This window comes from Pseudophryne corroboree, chromosome 8 (assembly GCF_028390025.1).
Source record: "Pseudophryne corroboree isolate aPseCor3 chromosome 8, aPseCor3.hap2, whole genome shotgun sequence".
In the NCBI taxonomy this organism is placed as follows: Eukaryota; Metazoa; Chordata; class Amphibia; order Anura; family Myobatrachidae; genus Pseudophryne; species Pseudophryne corroboree.
In genome coordinates this window covers 357,426,971-357,446,132 of record NC_086451.1, presented here as the reverse complement: position 1 = coordinate 357,446,132, position 19,162 = coordinate 357,426,971, and the positions used below count along the sequence as shown (strand labels likewise).

The 19,162-nt window shown below is 44.0% G+C and overlaps 1 long non-coding RNA gene and 1 pseudogene across 1 annotated transcript in view; both read right to left on the bottom strand.

Moving 5' to 3' along the window:
• LOC134947795 (uncharacterized) overlaps positions 1-19,162 on the bottom strand; it is a 463,943-nt gene that overhangs the window by 206,223 nt on the left and 238,558 nt on the right. The window lies entirely within an intron of this gene.
• On the bottom strand, positions 1,887-3,775 carry LOC134948017 (toll-like receptor 5; annotated as a pseudogene).

Genomic DNA, 19,162 nt, shown 5'->3' with positions numbered 1-19,162 from the left:
TAAAGAATATCTCATTATTTTGTGTGACTATTGTTCTGAAACTAAAGGTAAATTCCCGTTTTTTCCAGGATGCAATATGGCGATATAGATATTTCCGCCCTTCTATACTGGTAGAATTATAGTGATGAGGTGACGGGACTTTCAAAAATGGCAGCCGTGGGACTTCCGGCTATGGAGTATCACGTGATCGGATGTGTTTTCAGACGGGATTCCGGCTACACTAACACGGACGGCCGCGATCACGTGACGAAACGGTCACGTGATAGGATGTGACGCGAAGGCGGACGGACCCGATCCCGTCTTCCTGTTGTGTGGAACCTTTGCAAGAGTACAGACGGAAGTTGTTCCTGTTTACACAGGGCACTTCCGGTCATCGATAATTTATATTTTATGTTTATAATTCGTTTTTATGTGGATTTTTACCATTTGTTATGAAATAAAGGGATATTGCATTATCCCATAGAGTAGTGTTTGGATGTTAGACTAGGATTTGACAATCAAATGGATGTAAAAATTCTGTTAATTGTGAGTGAGAGTGGCTCCTCCCAGTAATTAGGAACACCTAGTTATGAGGGTATAAAGATCTGGGAAAGGAGGCCACCAGGATATGCCTTGACAAAGATCAGCGGAACTGATCGAAACGCGTTGGCTGATGGTGAGGACTTGTGACGGACATACCAGACGAGGAAAGGACGGGGTGCTGACCACTGAGGCTGATTTTCCCTGGGACTGCTGTAACATCTGCACAGCTTTTTTATAAGCACTTCAAAATTCCCAAATCTGGTAGGAAGCCACCCTCACATATTATTGGATGTAAAAGTGGACATGTGTCATATGCCAATGTGACTGAAGCACACTGCATAATTGGAATCTTTTTAGCATTAAAAAATTGCATTTTATACATATATGTGTGGATCATATTTTTATAGATTTGAATATATGAATCCATACTGTATTTTTATCCAATGAAGGGATTTATGTGACGGTATTACACTAGATTGTGTTTTATTTTCTCTTACATGGTTTTTTTGGGACCATCGGAATAATACCATCTACTAATACTCGTAATATAATCTAACGAGAAGAAGGTGGGATGCATGGAAAAAATACCAACCCCCTCAGATAAGTAGAGGTTTATTCCTTTCTTTACGAATTTGTATAGTGGGAGAGCGCAGTGGATAGGAGATCCAAATTCTTTTTAGCATCCAGCAAGCGAGGTCCTGCTTGCTGGAGCTGGCTGGATGCTACTGTGGGGTCTGGCTCGGTGACGCTTGGTTATGGAAGACCATGGTAAACATTTTGTTATAGGAGTTCACACGTTTTAAATGCATGCAGTGCAGCGTAGCCGAAGGATGGGGCACCACCGCCGTTCACGGCAGCATCCTCCTGGCTCCAGCATGCAAGGTCCTTCTTGCTGGAGCTGGGTGGACGCTGCTGTGAGGTCTGGCGGCGGTGCCCCAACCTCTGGCTATGCTGCTGTAGCCGCTGCTCTCCCCCGTCTCCCCGCTGCTCTCCCCCTCTTAGCACCTTCATCTCAATCCGACTTTTATTAAAGTCGGATTGAGATGGTCAATGAATAGGTCCTGTCGGATCCATTCCATCAAATTCATGTTGGAATGGAACCAACTTTAATTGAATATACCCCAAAGTCAATGGAGATAAAGTACCAGCCAATCCGCTCCTAACTGACATTTCACAGGCTCGGTTTGAAAAATGACAGTTAGGAGATTATTGGCTGGTACTTTATTTCTGTCTAATTTATCTCCACCCAAGGCATAGTAAATAGACCCCTAAATTCCAGATGAAAAACTCTTTATAGACAAATGTATTTCCTGCTGACTACATAGAGTTGCTACACTGCATCAAAAAAATACAGCAGTTTACAGACTTTAAACTGTACATCTCCTATCTCTGTACATATTGCAAAATGACAACAAAAACATAACAGTCCTTGAAATAGGCTGCCAATGGTATCTCCTGGGCAGGCAGGGAAAGCCAAAGGCATGAACTCTGCCCAGTATAGCTGACTTGCACAGTAACATTAGTTGTCCTCATCCAGTTCCAGAAGTCAGGGAGGCCACAGTTACATATTAGTGTGTCTTAATATTAATGTGGACAGGTCAATGCTTTTCAAGGATGTCAGAGGCTTAAAACTGGAAGATGAGAGAGTAATAAAGTTTCTGTTCCTTATATTTAGAGTATTCAGTGCTTTTAAGTTAGTGAACAGTTCCTGTGGGAGTAGTATGAGGTCATTTCTTGACAGAGCTGGAGTATGGAGGCTCACTAATCCCTCGAACAGATCTTCAGGAAAAAGAGTATATGCGGTTTTTGGTCACACTGATGGTCTCCAATAGTCCCAAATCCCTAAAGATGTATGAACACTGTCCAGATTTCCACCCCCATCATAGGCGACTATCCAATAGATAAAAAAAAAAAGCAAGGAACTGTTGTTTAACGGTTTAACAGCAAGTTTAGGTGACCATTGAGTTGGTTACTTTCTGCTTAGCATAAAGATTTTCAGAGACCTTAACTCCAGAATCTTCTTCAAGGACCTGAGATCAGTCAATCAGTTGCTTGAAAGATGTAGAAATTTGCAGTTAGGGCAGAAGGCAGTGATACCCTAAGTGTCGGAGATGTTTTTTTTTGTTTTTGTTTTAATAGTACAATAGTTAAAACTAGGAGCTTAACTGATGGTATATTATTCAGTGCATTGTCCCTTAGGTTTAGCGAATCTAATGAGACAAGGCCATCCATTGCTCCAAATTGTATTACCTCAATATGATTGGAACTGAGATACAGAACTTTAAGAGAAGAAGACCAGTGGCTTTTCAAAGTGCTCCTTTTGAGGTCTCCAATGAGGTTGCCACACATCTTAAAACTTACTAGACCTGGAAATGCACCAGGGCTGATAATATACATTTTGCGGAAAGATGGATCAAGAGACAATAGTTTAGAAACCCCAGATAAGCTGTTTGGCTCCAGCTTTGAGGTGAAGCTATGGGGAAGTCAAATATAAGTACATCACTAAAATTCAGGCCAAAAGTACTTTCATTTGTGTTTTTCAGGTTATTAAATCCAAATCCACTGCCCAACAAAGATCCATGCCTCATCTTTACCTGTTCCACTTGAGTACCAGTTATAATTTTAAAAGTTATCTTGTTCTGTATTCCATGTTAATGAAGATATATCAAGGGTCCCTAAGATAATGTTCATGAAAGGATTGGTGTACAATGATGTGTTTAATTTAATGAGAGGTCAAGGGGCTCTAATCTTCTTCCTTGCAAGTACTGTAGGTCTTTTCGACACAGCTGGTTGATTTTGTTAAGTTTCAAAAGGATGGTAGAAAGTGAGTGTAACTTTACAAAGCTGGGATCTGGTTGCAGCCTTCATAGATTGTTAAAAGAGAGGTCAACCTTACTCAGAATTCAACTCACAAAACAAATCAGATCGTAGGATAGATATGTCTAGTCCGTTGGAGTCCAGAAGTAATTTTAGTCGGGACAGACCTTTGAAAGCTTTAGGGTGCAGGATTAGGTTGCAGTTGTCTCCAAGGTCAAGGGTTGTGAGAGTAGAGAGAATTTGGCAAGCAGCTTCCTCAATAACCGAAAAGCCATTGTAGTTATGAGTGAGAGGGTGAGATTAATGAAAGATTGCTGGGAAATGGATGGGATATGGTTGAAGTTGAGCAAGAAAATTTAGGTGTTAAAGAATCATATGGAATAGAGAATAAACCTTCAGCTTGGCAGAAGTAAACAAAGTGAGATTTGGCCAGAAATAGAAACAGTTAGAAGAATGGGAAGGGAAACATGTAGAAGAAAGGGTCAAAAATAGCAGGGATGCAGCTAGAAGGAACATGAAACCTGTAATAAAAGAACACAACTTATGAAACAGCAAGAGTGCCATGAAGGTAAAAAGTTTAGCTTCCAGGGTTAAAACACACATTTACTAACATTCAAAAATCTGCTTGTAAATGTGGGTTTTAAGTTAACCCTGGAAGGCCTGCAATTTAACAAATTCTATCAAAATCGACCTTCAGTAAATATACCCCCATGGTGTTAATTATTAATACTGTATTACTGAACGTGCACTATTCAGTGTATAAGGAGATGAATGTGTACATATATGTCCAGTGAACATACTAGATTATTTTGCTACTTACTAAGACTCCTGAACTTGCAGCAGTGATCCTCAGAGTGGGGAACTTGGATTCTACAATGGTGTCCACATCCCGAAAAAACCAAAATACATTAATCTCAGGCAGGCTGGCCCTACTACTGCATGTAACAGCTTACTGTGATCGCTGCCTCTGTATATGTCAGATGTGCACTGCACATTAGAAAGGCTATCATGTTAAGTGCTAATTACGTGGTCTTCATGGTTTCCGGACTCTGGGTCAATACCCATTAGGTCAACACTTATTGATCGACAGTGACTTGGTCGACACTAGAAATAGGTCGACGTGACCATTAAGTCGACATGCAAAAAGGTCGACATGAGTTTTTCAAATTTTTTTATTTTTTTTTTGAACTTTTTCATACTTTAAGATCCACGTGGACTACGATTGGGAACGGTAACAGCACATCGGTAGTGGAGCCAGGCACCTTGCCTGAAGCATGGTGAGCGAAGCAAGCCATGCAAAGGGACACGGTGCACTAATTGGGGTTCCCGGTCACCTTACGAAGAAAACGGCACCAAAAAAACCATAAAAAACGCATGTCGACCTAATGGCCGTGTTGACCTATTTCTAGTGTCAACCTAGTCACTGTCGATCAATGGGTGTTGACCTAGACACTGTCGACCCTGAGTCCCATACCCGTCTCTTCATGGGCTGGTCACACTCTCTCTAAAATCAATCATTTGGAAACACCCTGTACAAAGCAAAACTGGGATAAATACATGAAATATTCACATCACCTACTGGAGATTTAAAGGATGTGACTGTAATTTCTACGTGCATGTAAGACCACAAAATACTAGCTTTTATCATTTATCAATATCTTAACGGGCTACAATAAAAATAAATCAATGTTTTACATTCTATTTAGAAAGAATAGCTCTCAGTAGCTTTCAAAAAGAACCGAAGACTCAAATCTGCTCTGCCTTATGTTACTACTGACTAATACAGCAATCTAAGAAAATACAGTTTAGAATGGCAGATCTCATTTTCCACAAAATTGCACATCAGCAAAGAAGGAATCACTTAATGCTGTTAAAGCCCGGTTTCCCGCTGGGATTTTTCACTCCTTAAGAAAACAGCATTTGTTCAGTAAGGGCATATAAAGTCTGTGCTAAGCCTCAGTTCCTATAAATCCATTTTGAATGCATAATATTTTGCTGTGAAAAGTGTAGTGAAAATCCCAGCTCATGAATTGTGCTGTTTCTTATTTCACACGCTTTTTAAAAAGTTTGTGCACTGCATACTTGCCTACTCTCCCGGAATGACCGCGAGGATCCTGAAAATTGGGTAGCGCTCCCGGCTCCCCGGAAGAGTGTGCAAGTCTCCCGGCAGAGCGCCCGTAGCCCGCAACCCCCCTGAATCCCCTAACAAGCTCCAGATGGCTAAGTTCAAAGTGGGCGGTCTGGGGGTCTGATGACGCGATTCACGTCATCCCGGCCCCGCCCCCTGCCTTGCAAAGCCAATATTATTGGTGTTGCTAGACAGAGGGCGGGGACATGATGACGCAGACATGCGGTTACGCCCCCAATCCCGCCCCTAAACGTCATCATGCCTCATCGCCACGCCCCCGCTGCTCCGACCTGGCTGCATCCTCCCGGAGGGGGCAGCTTGATTGTCGGTAAGTATGGTGGACTGAAAATTTCAATCTAGTCCAACATCTTAAAGTGCAGTAACACAGCGCCTCATTCAGCGCTGTATGCGTACATCTCTGGACTGCGCACGCGCAGGACCCGTTCTGCACATGTGCAGGATGGGTGCTGTGTGATCACATGCAGTTTAGGCCACAGCCTGACTGACAGGCTTCTGATAATTGGGGGCGGGCAGAGCTGGCTAGCATGGCTGAAAATGGAAGTGCGTCGCCCGTTTTCTGGCAGCGCAGAGGCCGTGGGGCTGCATCATCCGACGCAGAATTCCTGGCCCCGGCTAAGCTCTCAGCTTACTCAGATGACTGATGATGCCAATATCATGACTGATGGTCGTGATGGTGAGCCAATGCTGTGTATTTCGGCGCAGCATTCGGATTGCAGATGCTGGTGCGTCTTTTTCCTACAGACACCTCCTGCTGCATCTCTGAATGAGGCTCACTATATTATTAATGATTCTGTAATAGTTAAAAGGGAATATATTCTCTACTTTGGGCAAATTATTGTATTTTTTTTTTTCCAGTAAAATATAGAAGTCTAGATCTTTATGTTCAGAAAAACTTTAATCAGTTTAATCACATTTCAGACATTTTTCAGACATTAGGCCGCATTACTTGTAAGAATACACCCACTACTTTTCTAAGAACTAATAACTAGTCACTGAGTCATTAGGAGGCTTTCTTCTCTGTGAGAGGGATACAAGTGAACTACTGTATAACTCCCATTTTTTAATGATTTGGGAGTTAATTTGCAAATTGGTCCAGACTTGCTGCAAATTCACAGAATATTTTAGATTGACTGGAGAATCAGGCAAACCCATCACAGTTTGTAAAGCAGCAAGGGCAGTTTAACAGGGAAGGGACCAGTGTGCAGTCTCCCTGTGGCCCACGTCTCCTCCAACTGGCATATTCGCCTACACTCATGGAAGGTCCGGGAGACTACCGAATTTGCGATCCTTCCCCCATGCTACTGGAAGAGTAGATAGATCTCCCATATCCTGCCCACTTCCTGGTGAAGTGTGCACCATGGGAAGAATAATGCAGCGAATCGTGGGTAAACGGGGAGGAGGCGGGGCCAATATGATGTCTTCTACTAAAATTATGTCATTTTTGGCCCCACCTCCACTCTAGCGACCCGCGATTTGCAGCATACCTTGTGAGGGGGTGGGGCCTAGTGACATGTATTACTGGGCCCCGCCCCCACCTCCAGGCCACTGCAACTCTCCTCTGGGCTTCTAGCAGAGGATAAATTGTAAAAATAGGCATAGTAGGGGTCCTGATCATGCGTAGTGTGCTGAAAACTGGTACATTGTGACTTTTGACATATAGGGGGAGATTCAAATGTCTGATAAGTCAGTTGGGAGTCTGTCTTTCCTATTTAATAGGAAAAAACAGACACCCAACCGACTTTTCAAACATTTGAATTCCACCCATAGGGTCAGATTTATCAAGCCTTGGAGAGTGACAAATTGCATGGTCCTTAAGGTGTGTACACACGGTGAGATTTTTTCTTACAATTTTGACTATATAGTCAAAATCATAAGGAAAGTTAGTGCAGATCGCAAGGTGAAAGTCACCTTGCGATCCCGATGCAATGCCGATACGCGGTCCCGCACGGTCGGCATCGCAAGTCTAGATAGTCTGTGCAGGCAAGTCAATTTTGACTATCTCGTAGAAAAGATAGTCAAAACTGACACTTAGCCAAAATCGGACAAAGCCAGTATCGCAAGCACAGTAATTATATGCTTGCGATACCGATCTAGTCCCTATCGCACAGTGAGAATCGGGGTTAGCCCGAATCTCACCGTGTGTATGCACCTTAACTGCCATTTTTCAAACGCAGCCTGTAACATGGCAGTTAGGATCTGATTGGTTGGTACTTTATTGTGTCATTTACCACTCTCCAATGCTTGATAAATCTGGGCCATAGCGTCCAGATATGAATCAGGCCAATTGAGCAAAGATATTTCAAAATCATGGGAAACAGAATTATGGAGATTTTATGCACAACTGGTGATATTTGCACTTGAATTACTTCCTCCTTATTTGTTGTAATAATCCAGAAAAAATTATTCAAAATGAAACTTGCACATTGTGCCACTTAATTACTGAGTATTGCTCTTTTTATATTATTTAGTTCAAACTGAAAATGAGTAATTAGACACCACATGCATTCACGTCAGTACAAATCACACAGACAAGTTACCACAACAAGTATTCCCTTGTGTACCTTGTTTAAACTAATTAGCTATTTCCATTAGCTGACCTTTTTACAATTTTAATATTGTTGTTACCATAGCTGGAGATATTTTTGATTAACATCATACTACATATTATATTCCATGTACATACTGTACAATATAGTAAATACTACAACTTACTTAACATTTGGAATTGTAACCCTAAAAAGCAGTCAAAATTAGCAGTATTAAATATAACTATGATGAAATAAAATAATGTAAAAATGTGCTATTTTTGCTAACTTTAAGAAAATATAGTAAATATTGCAAATTCTGCTGTAACTAGTAACAGAATATAAATAAATTACAGGTAAAATGCACAGATTTTGAAGTATTTAAATCATAGGAAAATAAATAGCAAAAAGGCAAAACTGTACTTAGCCAGGATAAAAACCAAAAGTCTGTTCAACAACAAACAAATATATTTTGAAAACAATAAAATATTTAAGAGGAACAAAAACAAAAATCTATATATACAAATTAATCATTCTGGAAGTCTGCATTCTATGTAGTGTAATGGATAACTGAGACCTGTAAGTAATAAAATATCCTTGTCATATAGCAGTAAAGCAATTATAAAAAAATATGTATAATCCTAGTTGTCTGTGTCCAAACAGCTTAGCTCATTTCATGAACATCTGGGAAATTTACCAGGGTATATTTACTAAAGTGTGGGTTTTCAGTTTTCGGGTATAGTGGATATTTTGCCTATAACAACCAATCAGATTCTAGCTTTTACCTTGTAGAAGGTGCTAGAAAAATTATAAGTACAGTAGAATCTGATCGGTTGCTATGAGAAACATCTACAATTCTGACAACCCGCACTTTAGTAAATATACCCCCCTAATATTAGATGCTCAATTAATAACTGAAATGCATGTTCCAAAAAAGAGAATGAATACTGTACACAGAAGATAAACAGTTTACTACATATTGTTTATTGCATTTATCCTCTATTATCTTCAGTATGAAGCAGAGCCAGTGGCGGAACTACCGCCAGTGCAGGCAGTGCCTTGCACTGGGGCCCGCCACTGTCCAGGGGCCCAAAGCCAGAGATGCATGTAATGAGTCAAACTGACTCATTACATGCCGCCTGGCTGCCGCTGTGTGCCGCCACCGAGGAGAGGAGTGCACCGATTACGAGTAGGGGGGTGAAGGAGGAGGGAGCCGCAGCAGCGCTGTGTAATTGGTGGAGGCGCTGCTGCTGCTGGCCCTCTCCTTCACCATAGGCTGCCCTCCAACGCTGTGAATGCTGGGATGCGCTTCCCAGCATTCACAGCGGCGGAGGGCAGCCTATGGTGAAGGAGAGAGCCAGCAGCAGCAGCGCCTCCACCAATTACACAGCGCTGCTGCGGCTCCCGAGTCTCCCTTCCTCCTCCTCCTCCCCCCTGGCTGCCCGGGATCTGCCAGAAGTTGCACGAGGAGCCTGAGCCAGCGGAAACAGTAAGTATAATCTATTCTATCTATCTATCTATCTATCTATCTATCTATCTATCTATCTATCTATCTATCTATCTATCTATCCTGTCTGTCTTAATGTGTAAAAAGGGGGACTGTCTACTGTAATGTGTAAAAAAAGGCACGCTGTCTGCTGTAATGTGTAAAAAAGGGGACGCTGTCTGCCGTAATGTGTAAAAAAGGGGGACGCTGTCTGCCATAATGTGTGAAAAAGGGGACGCTGTCTGCCGTAATGTGTAAAAAAGGGGGACGCTGTCTTTTGTAATGTGTAAAAATAGGGACGCTGTCTGCCGTAATGTGTAAAAAGGGGGACGCTGTCTGCCATAATGTGTAAAAGAGGGGACGCTGTTTGTCGTAATGTGTAAAAAAGGGGATGCTGTCTGCCGTTATGTGTAAAAAGGGGGACGCTGCCTGCCATAATGTGTAAAAAGGGGGACACTGTCTGCTGTAATGTGTGAAAAAGGGGACGCTGTCTGCCGTAATGTGTAAAAAAGGGGGACGCTGTCTGCCGTAATGTGTTAAAAAGGGGACGCTGTCTGCCGTAATGAGTAAAAAAGGGGGACGCTGTCTGCCACACTGTGTAAAAGAGGGGACGCTGTTTGCCGTAATGTGTAAAAAAGGGCACGCTGTCTGCCATTATGTGTAAAAAAGGGGACGCTGTCTGCTGTAATGTATAAAAAAGAGACGCTGTCTGCCGTAATGTGTAAAAAAGGGGACACTGCTTGCTCTAATGTATAAAAAAGGGGACGCTGTCTGTGTAAAAAGGGGACGCTGTCTGCTGTAATGTATAAAAAGGGGACGCTGTCTGCCGTAGTGTATAAAAAAGGGGACACTGTCTGCTCTAATGTATAAAAAAGGGGACGCTGTCTGCCGTAATGTTTAAAAAGGGGACGCTGTCTGCTGTAATGCATAAATAGGGGATGCTGTCTGCCGTAGTGTGTAAAAAAAGGGACGCTGTCTGCCGTAATGTGTAAAAAGGGCACGCTGTCTGCCGTAATGTGTAAAAAGGGACGCTGTCTGCCGTAATGTGTTAAAAAGGGGGACACTGTCTGCTGTAATGTATAAAAAAGGGATGCTGCCTGCCGTAATGTGTAAAAAGGGGGACGCTGTCTGTTATAATGTGTAAAAAGAAGACGCTGTCTGCTGTAATGTATAAAAAGGGGACGCTGTCTGCCGTAATGTGTAAAAAGGGGGACGCTGTCTGCCGTAATGTGTAAAAAGGGGACGCTGTCTGCTGTAATGTATAAAAAGGGGAACGCTGTCTGCCGTAATGTGTAAAAAGAGGGACGCTGGCGACTTCCGGTTCCGGCGCCCATGTGAGGAGAAGCTGATTGCTGCAGCTCTCCTGCACCCTTGGCAACCGGAGCACACAGCGCCTCCAATTCGCGGCTTTTCTCCGCGCCGGTCGCACAATACCAGTGGGAAGGTGTAGAGAACTGGATGGAGAGATTTCTGTCCTCCCCTATGCCCCCTAAAGTCCAAAGATCAAGGTCTGAAAAACGGCCGGGAGAATCCAAGATGGCCGCCGCATCTAACTCACAAACGAGTCTGCAGGCTGCTGGCAGCACCAAACAGGCTTCTGCAAAACACACTTCTCCCTCAGGTGAGCCTGACTGTACCCCTGTCTCTCCAGTGACTTATGCTGATGTAGTAAGAGCTGTTAGGGATGCCATGGAGCCTATCATGGATGCACATGCTGTTAAAATGCAGCAGGCAGTAAAAGATCTAAAATCCCAAATCAAGCAGCTCACCAAGACTGTTCTTACAAATGAAAAAAGGCTGGGGGAGACTTTTCAGGATGTTGGGGATCTTAAGCACAGATATGATGAGCTCCAGAAATCTCACTTTCAACTGCTGAACAAGGTTGATGATCTTGAAAATAGATCGAGGAGATCGAATCTTCGGGTACTGGGGCTCCCTGAGTCACTGAAAGGTCCTGATTTGACTCTGTTTTTGCAAACGTCCATCCTTGATTTACTGCATATCCAAGATAAATGCACCGGCTTAGTTATTGAGAGAGCCCACAGACTGGGTCCCCCACGTTCTGCACCTAATAGCAGACCACGTGTGGTCATATTTAAATATTTAAATGTCTGAACTTTCTCCATAAGGAGGCAATATGGTCGGCATCCAGGAAGCATAGAAATTTACAATGGGAGGGAGCTCGTTTGGCCATTTTCCAGGACTACTCCGCGGAGGTTTCCCGGGCCAGTCGAGAATTTACCCCCCTTTGCTCTCGTTTGGTAAAGGCGAATAAAACATTTGCTCTGCTCTTCCCTGCAAGACTACGTCTGTTTGATGGAAATTCTTTTCGAGACTTTACAAATCTTGCAGATGCAGAGGCTTATGTTTCCGAGGCCTCCCAGGCAGATGACGACTCCTCTCAGGTGGACGACACCCTGGAGAGGGATGGCTGAGTATTGCTCCTGGACTTCTCTGTTTCTGGCGATGCCCGCCAATCTAATATAATTTAATTATTGCGGCAGAAGCTGCCGCAGGTGTTTTTCCCCACAAAAGAGCATTTGGTCTTATACAACAGGCCGAACCATTTTACATTGTTTTATGTTTTAGATTTTTCTTATACATCTGCTGTTTTCTCCTGGAAATGCAATCTTTCTAGAATGTTTACATATGTTTAGAGGAGATATTTCCATCCTTTTATTTATGTGACAGGCTGCATTTTTCTTTTTCTGTAACATGCTCTGTGTGCTCTGATATTTTCTGGTTAATTTTCTTAGATATATTTTCATATAATATGTTGCCGAGGGTGGGTAAGGGCGCCCCCTCCCTCACTTTTTTTCTCAGGTTATCAAATTCTGGCTGGCTCAGTGGTGGTCTATGACGGCCTCTGTGCTTGCTCGAACCGGTTGTTCTTGTTTTCTGAAGTTATGATCGTCCTTAGCAGGACTTTCTTTCACAATTTTAATGTTATATTCTGTGTGTTTTCTATGTTTTTGTTCTTCTTTTCTTCTCCCCCTCCCCTTCTTTTCCTTATGTGTCCACCCCGGTATGTTTGGTATTTGTTTCTCGACGGCTGTAGATATTATGGTTACTGTGCATGTTTTCAGGTTCTCCCAGGTCATTTGATGCATGGCTAGTCTGAGTGTAGGCACGTGGAATGTGGGAGGGATCAACTCCCCAGCTAAACGCAGAAAGATTTTGCTCTATCTTCGGAAGGTGGGCATGGATGTTGTTTTCATTCAGGAATCTCACCTTATGCCAAATGAGGTGGTAAAACTGAACACTATGGGTTGGTCTGTGGTAGCCTCTTCCTCCTTCTCTTCTAAGGCTAGAGGAGTGATTATATTAGCACGACACACGGTCCCTATCTCTGTCCAAGCTATTATAGATGACACTCAGGGTAGGTATGTACTGGCAGATGTCACATTGTATGCCTCCAGGTTCCTACTTTGTAATATTTATGCCCCTAATCAGTACTCTAAGCAATTCTATACGAACATGGTCACTAAGCTACTAAGTTACTCTGAAATTCCCATAATACTGGGTGGAGATTTTAATATATATTCTTCTTCAACCATGGATAAATCCCCTCCCCCCCCGCACTCCCCCCTCGTTACCGCGTATTGGTATCCCCTATATTTGCTCGCAGCTGTCCTTAGTGGATGTGTGGCGCGCATGCTATAAATTAGAAAGGGAGTTTACATGTCTCTCAGCTGCGCACCACACGTTCTCGAGGATTGATTATCTGCTGTTATCTGAATCCCTTTTCTCAAAAGTGGCTGACTCAAAAATTGAGAATATCTGTATTTCAGATCATGCTCTATGCTGGATGAAATTGATGCTCCTTTCAGAAAAATCCCCATTCCGCTCCTGGCACTTCCCCTCTCATTTAAGTGGCTCTCTAAAATTCCGCTCATCATTAGATGCAGCGTGGCTGGATTATCATATGCACAATGGAGAAACTCTGAGCGACGATCCTGCTCTTTTCTGGCAGGCGTCAAAATCAGTTATCTGGGGACACATTATTTCCTATAGTAAAAAAAGGGATTTAGATTTAAATTCACAATATTTGGAAGCCCAGGCGGCTCTCACTCTCGCTTTCCAGGAATTTAAGTCCTCCCCCTCCCCTTCTACTAGAGAACGGTACCTTACACAAAAAACACTGTTCGATACCCTCCTTTCTCAATTGGAAGCGAAATATTCATTTTCAAGAGACTGTAGCATTTACAGATATGGCAACAAGTCTGGCAAACTGTTATCACGTTTATTAAAGGGTAGACACCCTAAAGTGGTCATTCACTCTCTGCTCACCCAAGGTGGAGACAGAGTGCGGACCTCGGCCGAGATTGCTGAGGTGCTACAGTCTTTTTATTCCACTCTGTATGCACGTCCTATTATCAACCAGACACACAAGTCTAGCTTTTGGTCTTCTACTGATCTGCCTCAAATGTCAGAGTCGCACTGTACCTCTCTTCTTGCACCTATCACCACTGAGGAAGTTTCTCTAGCAATAGGTGGACTGAAGACTGGGAAGACTCCGGGTCCTGACGGTTTCGCCAATGACTACTATAAAATTCTATCTACTAGACTGAGCGAACCTCTTTCTGTCTTATTTAATTCTTTTATGCAGGGTGCTTCCTTGCCCCAATATTTTAATTCAGCCGTCATAAAGGTTATCCCGAAGCCTGGCCGGGATCCTGAGTCTCCCAGCTCTTATCGTCCGATCTCCATTTTAAACACGGATTACAAATTATTCACTAAAATCCTCTCAAATAGACTCAAATTCATAGTCCCTGACATAGTGCATACGGACCAGACTGGATTTGTCTGGGGTCGGCAATCAGTGAGCAATATCCGAAAGGTCTTGACTGTTATGCAGGCCTTTCAGCTTTCCAAACCCACGGATACTAATGTATTATTATCCATTGATGCCGAAAAGGCGTTCGACCTGGTCACCTGGGACCATCTGTATGAAACGCTCCATCACTTTGGTGCACCTGAGGACTTTGTCTCTCTTATTTCCCGCCTATATGAATCTCCCTCCACTCAAGTTTTGGGGAATAGTATTCTCTCTTCCCCTTTCCTTATCCAGAGTGGCACACGACAGGGATGCCCCTTGTCACCTTTATTATTTGCCTTAGCTTTAGAACCCTTAGCTGTTTCCCTGAGAAACTCTCCCGAATTTGCAGGCATAAAAATCATGGACACCACGGTAAAATTATCACTGTATGCCGACGACATGCTGCTATTTATTTCCCATCCTGATACGTCCATCCCTGCGATTGTCTCCCTGATTGAACAATTTGGTTCTTTTGCGGGATACAAGATTAATATATCCAAATCCGAGCTCCTCCTCCTTTCAGGGGACTCCTCCCTCTTTCCATCACACCCGGTCCTGTCCCGATTCCCAGTTACCCGAGATAGTCTTAAATATTTAGGAGTTCAGATCCCTACTTCTCTCCCGGATCTATATGCGATTAATTTTGGTCCTATTTTGTCCAAGGTGTCTAAAATACTTACTGACTGGGCGTCCCTGCCCTTATCTCTTATGGGTCGTGCAGAGGTTATTAAATCTGTGATATTTCCCAAGATTGCTTATTTCCTGCTTATGCTACCTATTGCCCTCGTTGAGAAAGATGTCCTTTTCCTTAAGCAATGTTTCACTAGATTTCTATGGGCCGGAAAACGACCAAGAGTCCCCTACGCTAGATTGCAGCTATTACGTGAAGAGGGAGGTATGGGAATCCCGGATCCAGTCCTATTTAGTAGAGCAGCAATGTACAGGTATATCACAGACTGGCTTTGGGGCAGATCAGTATTTACGAACCTGACACTTGAACTGGCCGTATTTCACCCTTTCTCCCCTGCTGCACTCTTACACACCCCAAACTCCCGCCTCCCATCTGGGATAAAACAGAATATTTTGTTTTGGCATACATATCGAGCATGGCAGGTCACACACACTAAAGCACAGAGAAAACCTGACACCTCTCTTCACACTACGTTCTGGGGTAACCCATGTTTCCTTCCTGGCCTTGATAACACACATTTTTTGAGTTGGAGAGAAAAGGGGATCGCAGCTATTAGAGACATATATGACCCAGGAGGCAACGCAGTGCTTTCTTTCTCTGACATCCAGATAAAGTTTGGTATATCCCACCGGGAATTTTTTATGTACCTACAGGCTAGGCATTTTGCTCAATCCCAGTCTCATCCTATGATTTCTGAGGCTACCACAGACCCGCTGCGCACCCTAATGGTGCTCACTAAAGATTGTCCTTACCATCTCAATTATTTCAGAAACACCTTTAGGGTCTCATATAGAGACCGGCTCTGGGAACCCGCGCTGTCCTCATTGTCCAGAGATATCCCCAATATGGGATCGAGTGCTGAATTATTAGATAACATTTTACCCATTTTTAGGTCCTTATATTCTGCCTCTTTGCAAGAGGTACACTTGAAAACACTCCAAAGGGCATATACAGCACCTAATCAAAGGGCACACATGGTCCCAGACGACACTGGCTGCTGCATCAAATGTACTGCGCAGAATGCCACCTTGTACCACAATATGTGGTCTTGCCGGAAAATATCTAAGTTTTGGTATAAGGTGGTCGCTTATCTCAACACAGTATTTAACTTACAGTTAATAAAACGTCCTAAGGCTTGCTTGTTACTTGATTTTAGGGAATGGTCTCTTGGGCCTGAAGATAGAGATATTGCTCCGGTAATCTCTGTCATCTTGACAATTGCCAAGAAACAAATTCTTAATAATTGGATCAAACCGTCTACCCCTTCTTTGATGGCTGTAAAACACATGACCCTCTGAATTATTTATTTTGAGAGGCGTGCTACTCTCCTTGACATAGAAATGGGGGTCAGGCGGTTTGCCAAGAAGTGGGAGAGGTACATTGATACTCTAGATCCGGACATACAATCTTTCATCTATAAATTATTTGAGACCACAAAGTGGTACCTATATAGACAAATCGATAGGGCCTATTGATAACTTAGGCCTATGTACTGTTCCTTTGAGACCTCCTGTTCTTTTCCTAGGAAATGTAATCATACTAATCTTAATACCCCACGCTGTATGTTTAGTCCGAGGCCAATTAGATACTGAACCTTCTCTTTGGTTAGAATGGCTAACCATGCCGGAAATGCCTTTTTATTATTCTTAATTAAGATGTCTTTGGCCGCTACTCATTCAGGAACTGATCATACTTGTATTGTCTTCCCCATTTGTTCCCCCCCCCCCCCCCCCCCTCCTCCTGTCTGTCTTCTTCATTGACCTCTCCGGTATATTGATGTTCTGTGAACTCTCAGGTAAAACTAGGTGCTTGACCTTGGGTATATGATGATTTCGTATGCTGAGACGCAAACGGGTACTGTTTTCATCATTTCTTAGACCTCATGTAGATCAAGATCGTCCATCCTTTGCCTTTTACCCAAGCCCACAGCTACCGACCATATATGTATTTGTTGATTTCACTGATGTGATTTAAAAGCACTTTACGTTGGAACACTGTAACTATACCGGTTTCTCTCCGGTCTTTGGTTTGTCTGTACCATGAAGGTCTTCCCTGTTTTTTGTATTTCTATATAAAAATCTAATAAAAATTGTTGAATTAAAAAAAAAAGAGGGACGCTGTCTGCCGTAGTGTGTAAAAAAGGGGACACTGTCTGCAGTAATGTGTAAAAAAAGGGGACTCTGCCGTAGTGTGTAAAAAAAAGGGGACACTGTCTGCCGTAATGTGTAAAAAAGGGGACGCTGTCTGCCGTAATGTGTAAAAAGGGGGACGCTGTCTGCTGTAATGTGTAAAAAGGGAGACGCTGTCTGCTATAATGTGTAAAAAGAAAAAGCTGTCTGCTGTTTTGTATAAAAAGGGGACACTGTCTGCCATAATGTGTAAAAAGGGGACGCTGTCTGCTGTAATGTATAAAAAGGGGGACGCTGTCTGCCGTAATGTGTAAAAAGAGGGACGCTGTCTGCCGTAGTGTGTAAAAAAGGGGACACTGTCTGCCGTAATGTGTAAAAAAAGGGTGTGATATGTGGTGAAGCGTACCTGAAGTCTCGCGTCTGTCCCGTTGTAGCTGGTCCGGTCATCCAGTACCTGCTTGTGCGAAGCCTGTTGGAATCTGCGGAAGGAACCTGTATAGGACCTGGGCAGAGGGACGGAGATACCCCAGTATAGACAACAACCCCAAGTGTGTAAGGACCACTACGGTGGGAAACGGTAACAAAGATTTATTGTAAAAGTGACTAGCCCCCGTTCAGGGAAACTGGGTTTGTGGTTATTAAGCCTAGTACATTTCGGTTAGGATCATTACCATTTCTCACGTATCATTCACAAAAGTAATATGAACATGGCATAATAATGACACAAATACATTTCAGAACATTAACATCCCAAACAGGGGGTGGGGGGGGGTTTCAGAAAAGAAGGTTCCATGAATACACAAGCAGTACGCTAAACATGCCACTAGGTGGCACTATGAACTCAATAAAGGGGATCTCTGGCCCAATATATATATAATCCGGAGAAGTTCAGGTGTATGTCCTTGCAAATAGCACTGAACGAAACGTCTGGCAAGTGTTCCCCTGTGGGCAGGGCAGTGACACAAGGTCCTGTCTATTTTGAAGCGTTTACAACTGCAGAGGGTCGGTAGGCTATCATAACTGGGGATCAGGTGACGGCTTGGAGGCTGTAAGGGCTGGTGCACAGTGAGGGCTCAAAGCATTATGACCGGCCGCGTCTCCATGGCATTGATTTGGGGTGAGCTGCTTCTGCTGCGATACTGTGGCTCCCCTGTAAAGTGTCCCCTGGTAAGGAGGTAGTTTGGGTTACCTGCTCGTGCTGCTGCCTGCGGCTCCCCCCTCTCCCATCCTGGTCAGCGGTAACAGTGTGGCTCCAGCTCTGTACCAGTGTGCGCCTCTTCTCCCGCCAGCAGCGCTGATCGAGCTCCTCTGCTCGGCGGTAATGTCCACGCTGCCTCTCTCTCCCCTTCACGGCCGGGCGCCCAGCGCGGCTCCCTGATGCTACTCCCGGCGTCTCCCGTCAGCTCTCTTTAGTGACAGAGAGGCTGGCGGCTGCAGTCAGGTCCCGGCTCTCTCCTGGCGGCTGACACTAGCGGCTCTCTCCCCTGCTCCGGTCAGTCTCTCTTTCCGCGCGCTTGCCAAACAGGCGCCAACCCCGCCTCTCGTCTCCCGCTCTGCGGGCAGCCAATCCCCGCATTTCTTTAGCTAGGAGGCACTGGGTCCTAGTGCCCTCCAGCTAGCCCTCCGGTCAGATTCGGTTGCCTAGCAACCAGCCGACCAGACACCTCAACCCCTGCAGTCCCTGGTGGGTTAAGGTATCCAGCAGTGGCTGGGGCAGATACTGGGCATCACAAGGGGACTCTGTCTGCCGTAGTGTGTAAAAAAAGGGGACGCTGTCTGCCGTAATGTGTAAAAAAAGGGGGACGCTGTCTGCCGTTATGTGTAAAAAGGGGACGCTGTCTGCTGTAATGTATAAAAAGGGGATGCTGTCTGCCGTACTGTGTAAAAAAAGGGACTGTCTGCCGTAATGTGTAAAAAAGGGGACTCTGTCTGCCGTAGTGTGTAAAAAAGGGGACGCTGTCTGCCGTAATGTGTAAAAAAGGGGACGCTGTCTGCCGTAATGTGTAAAAAAGGGCACGCTGTCT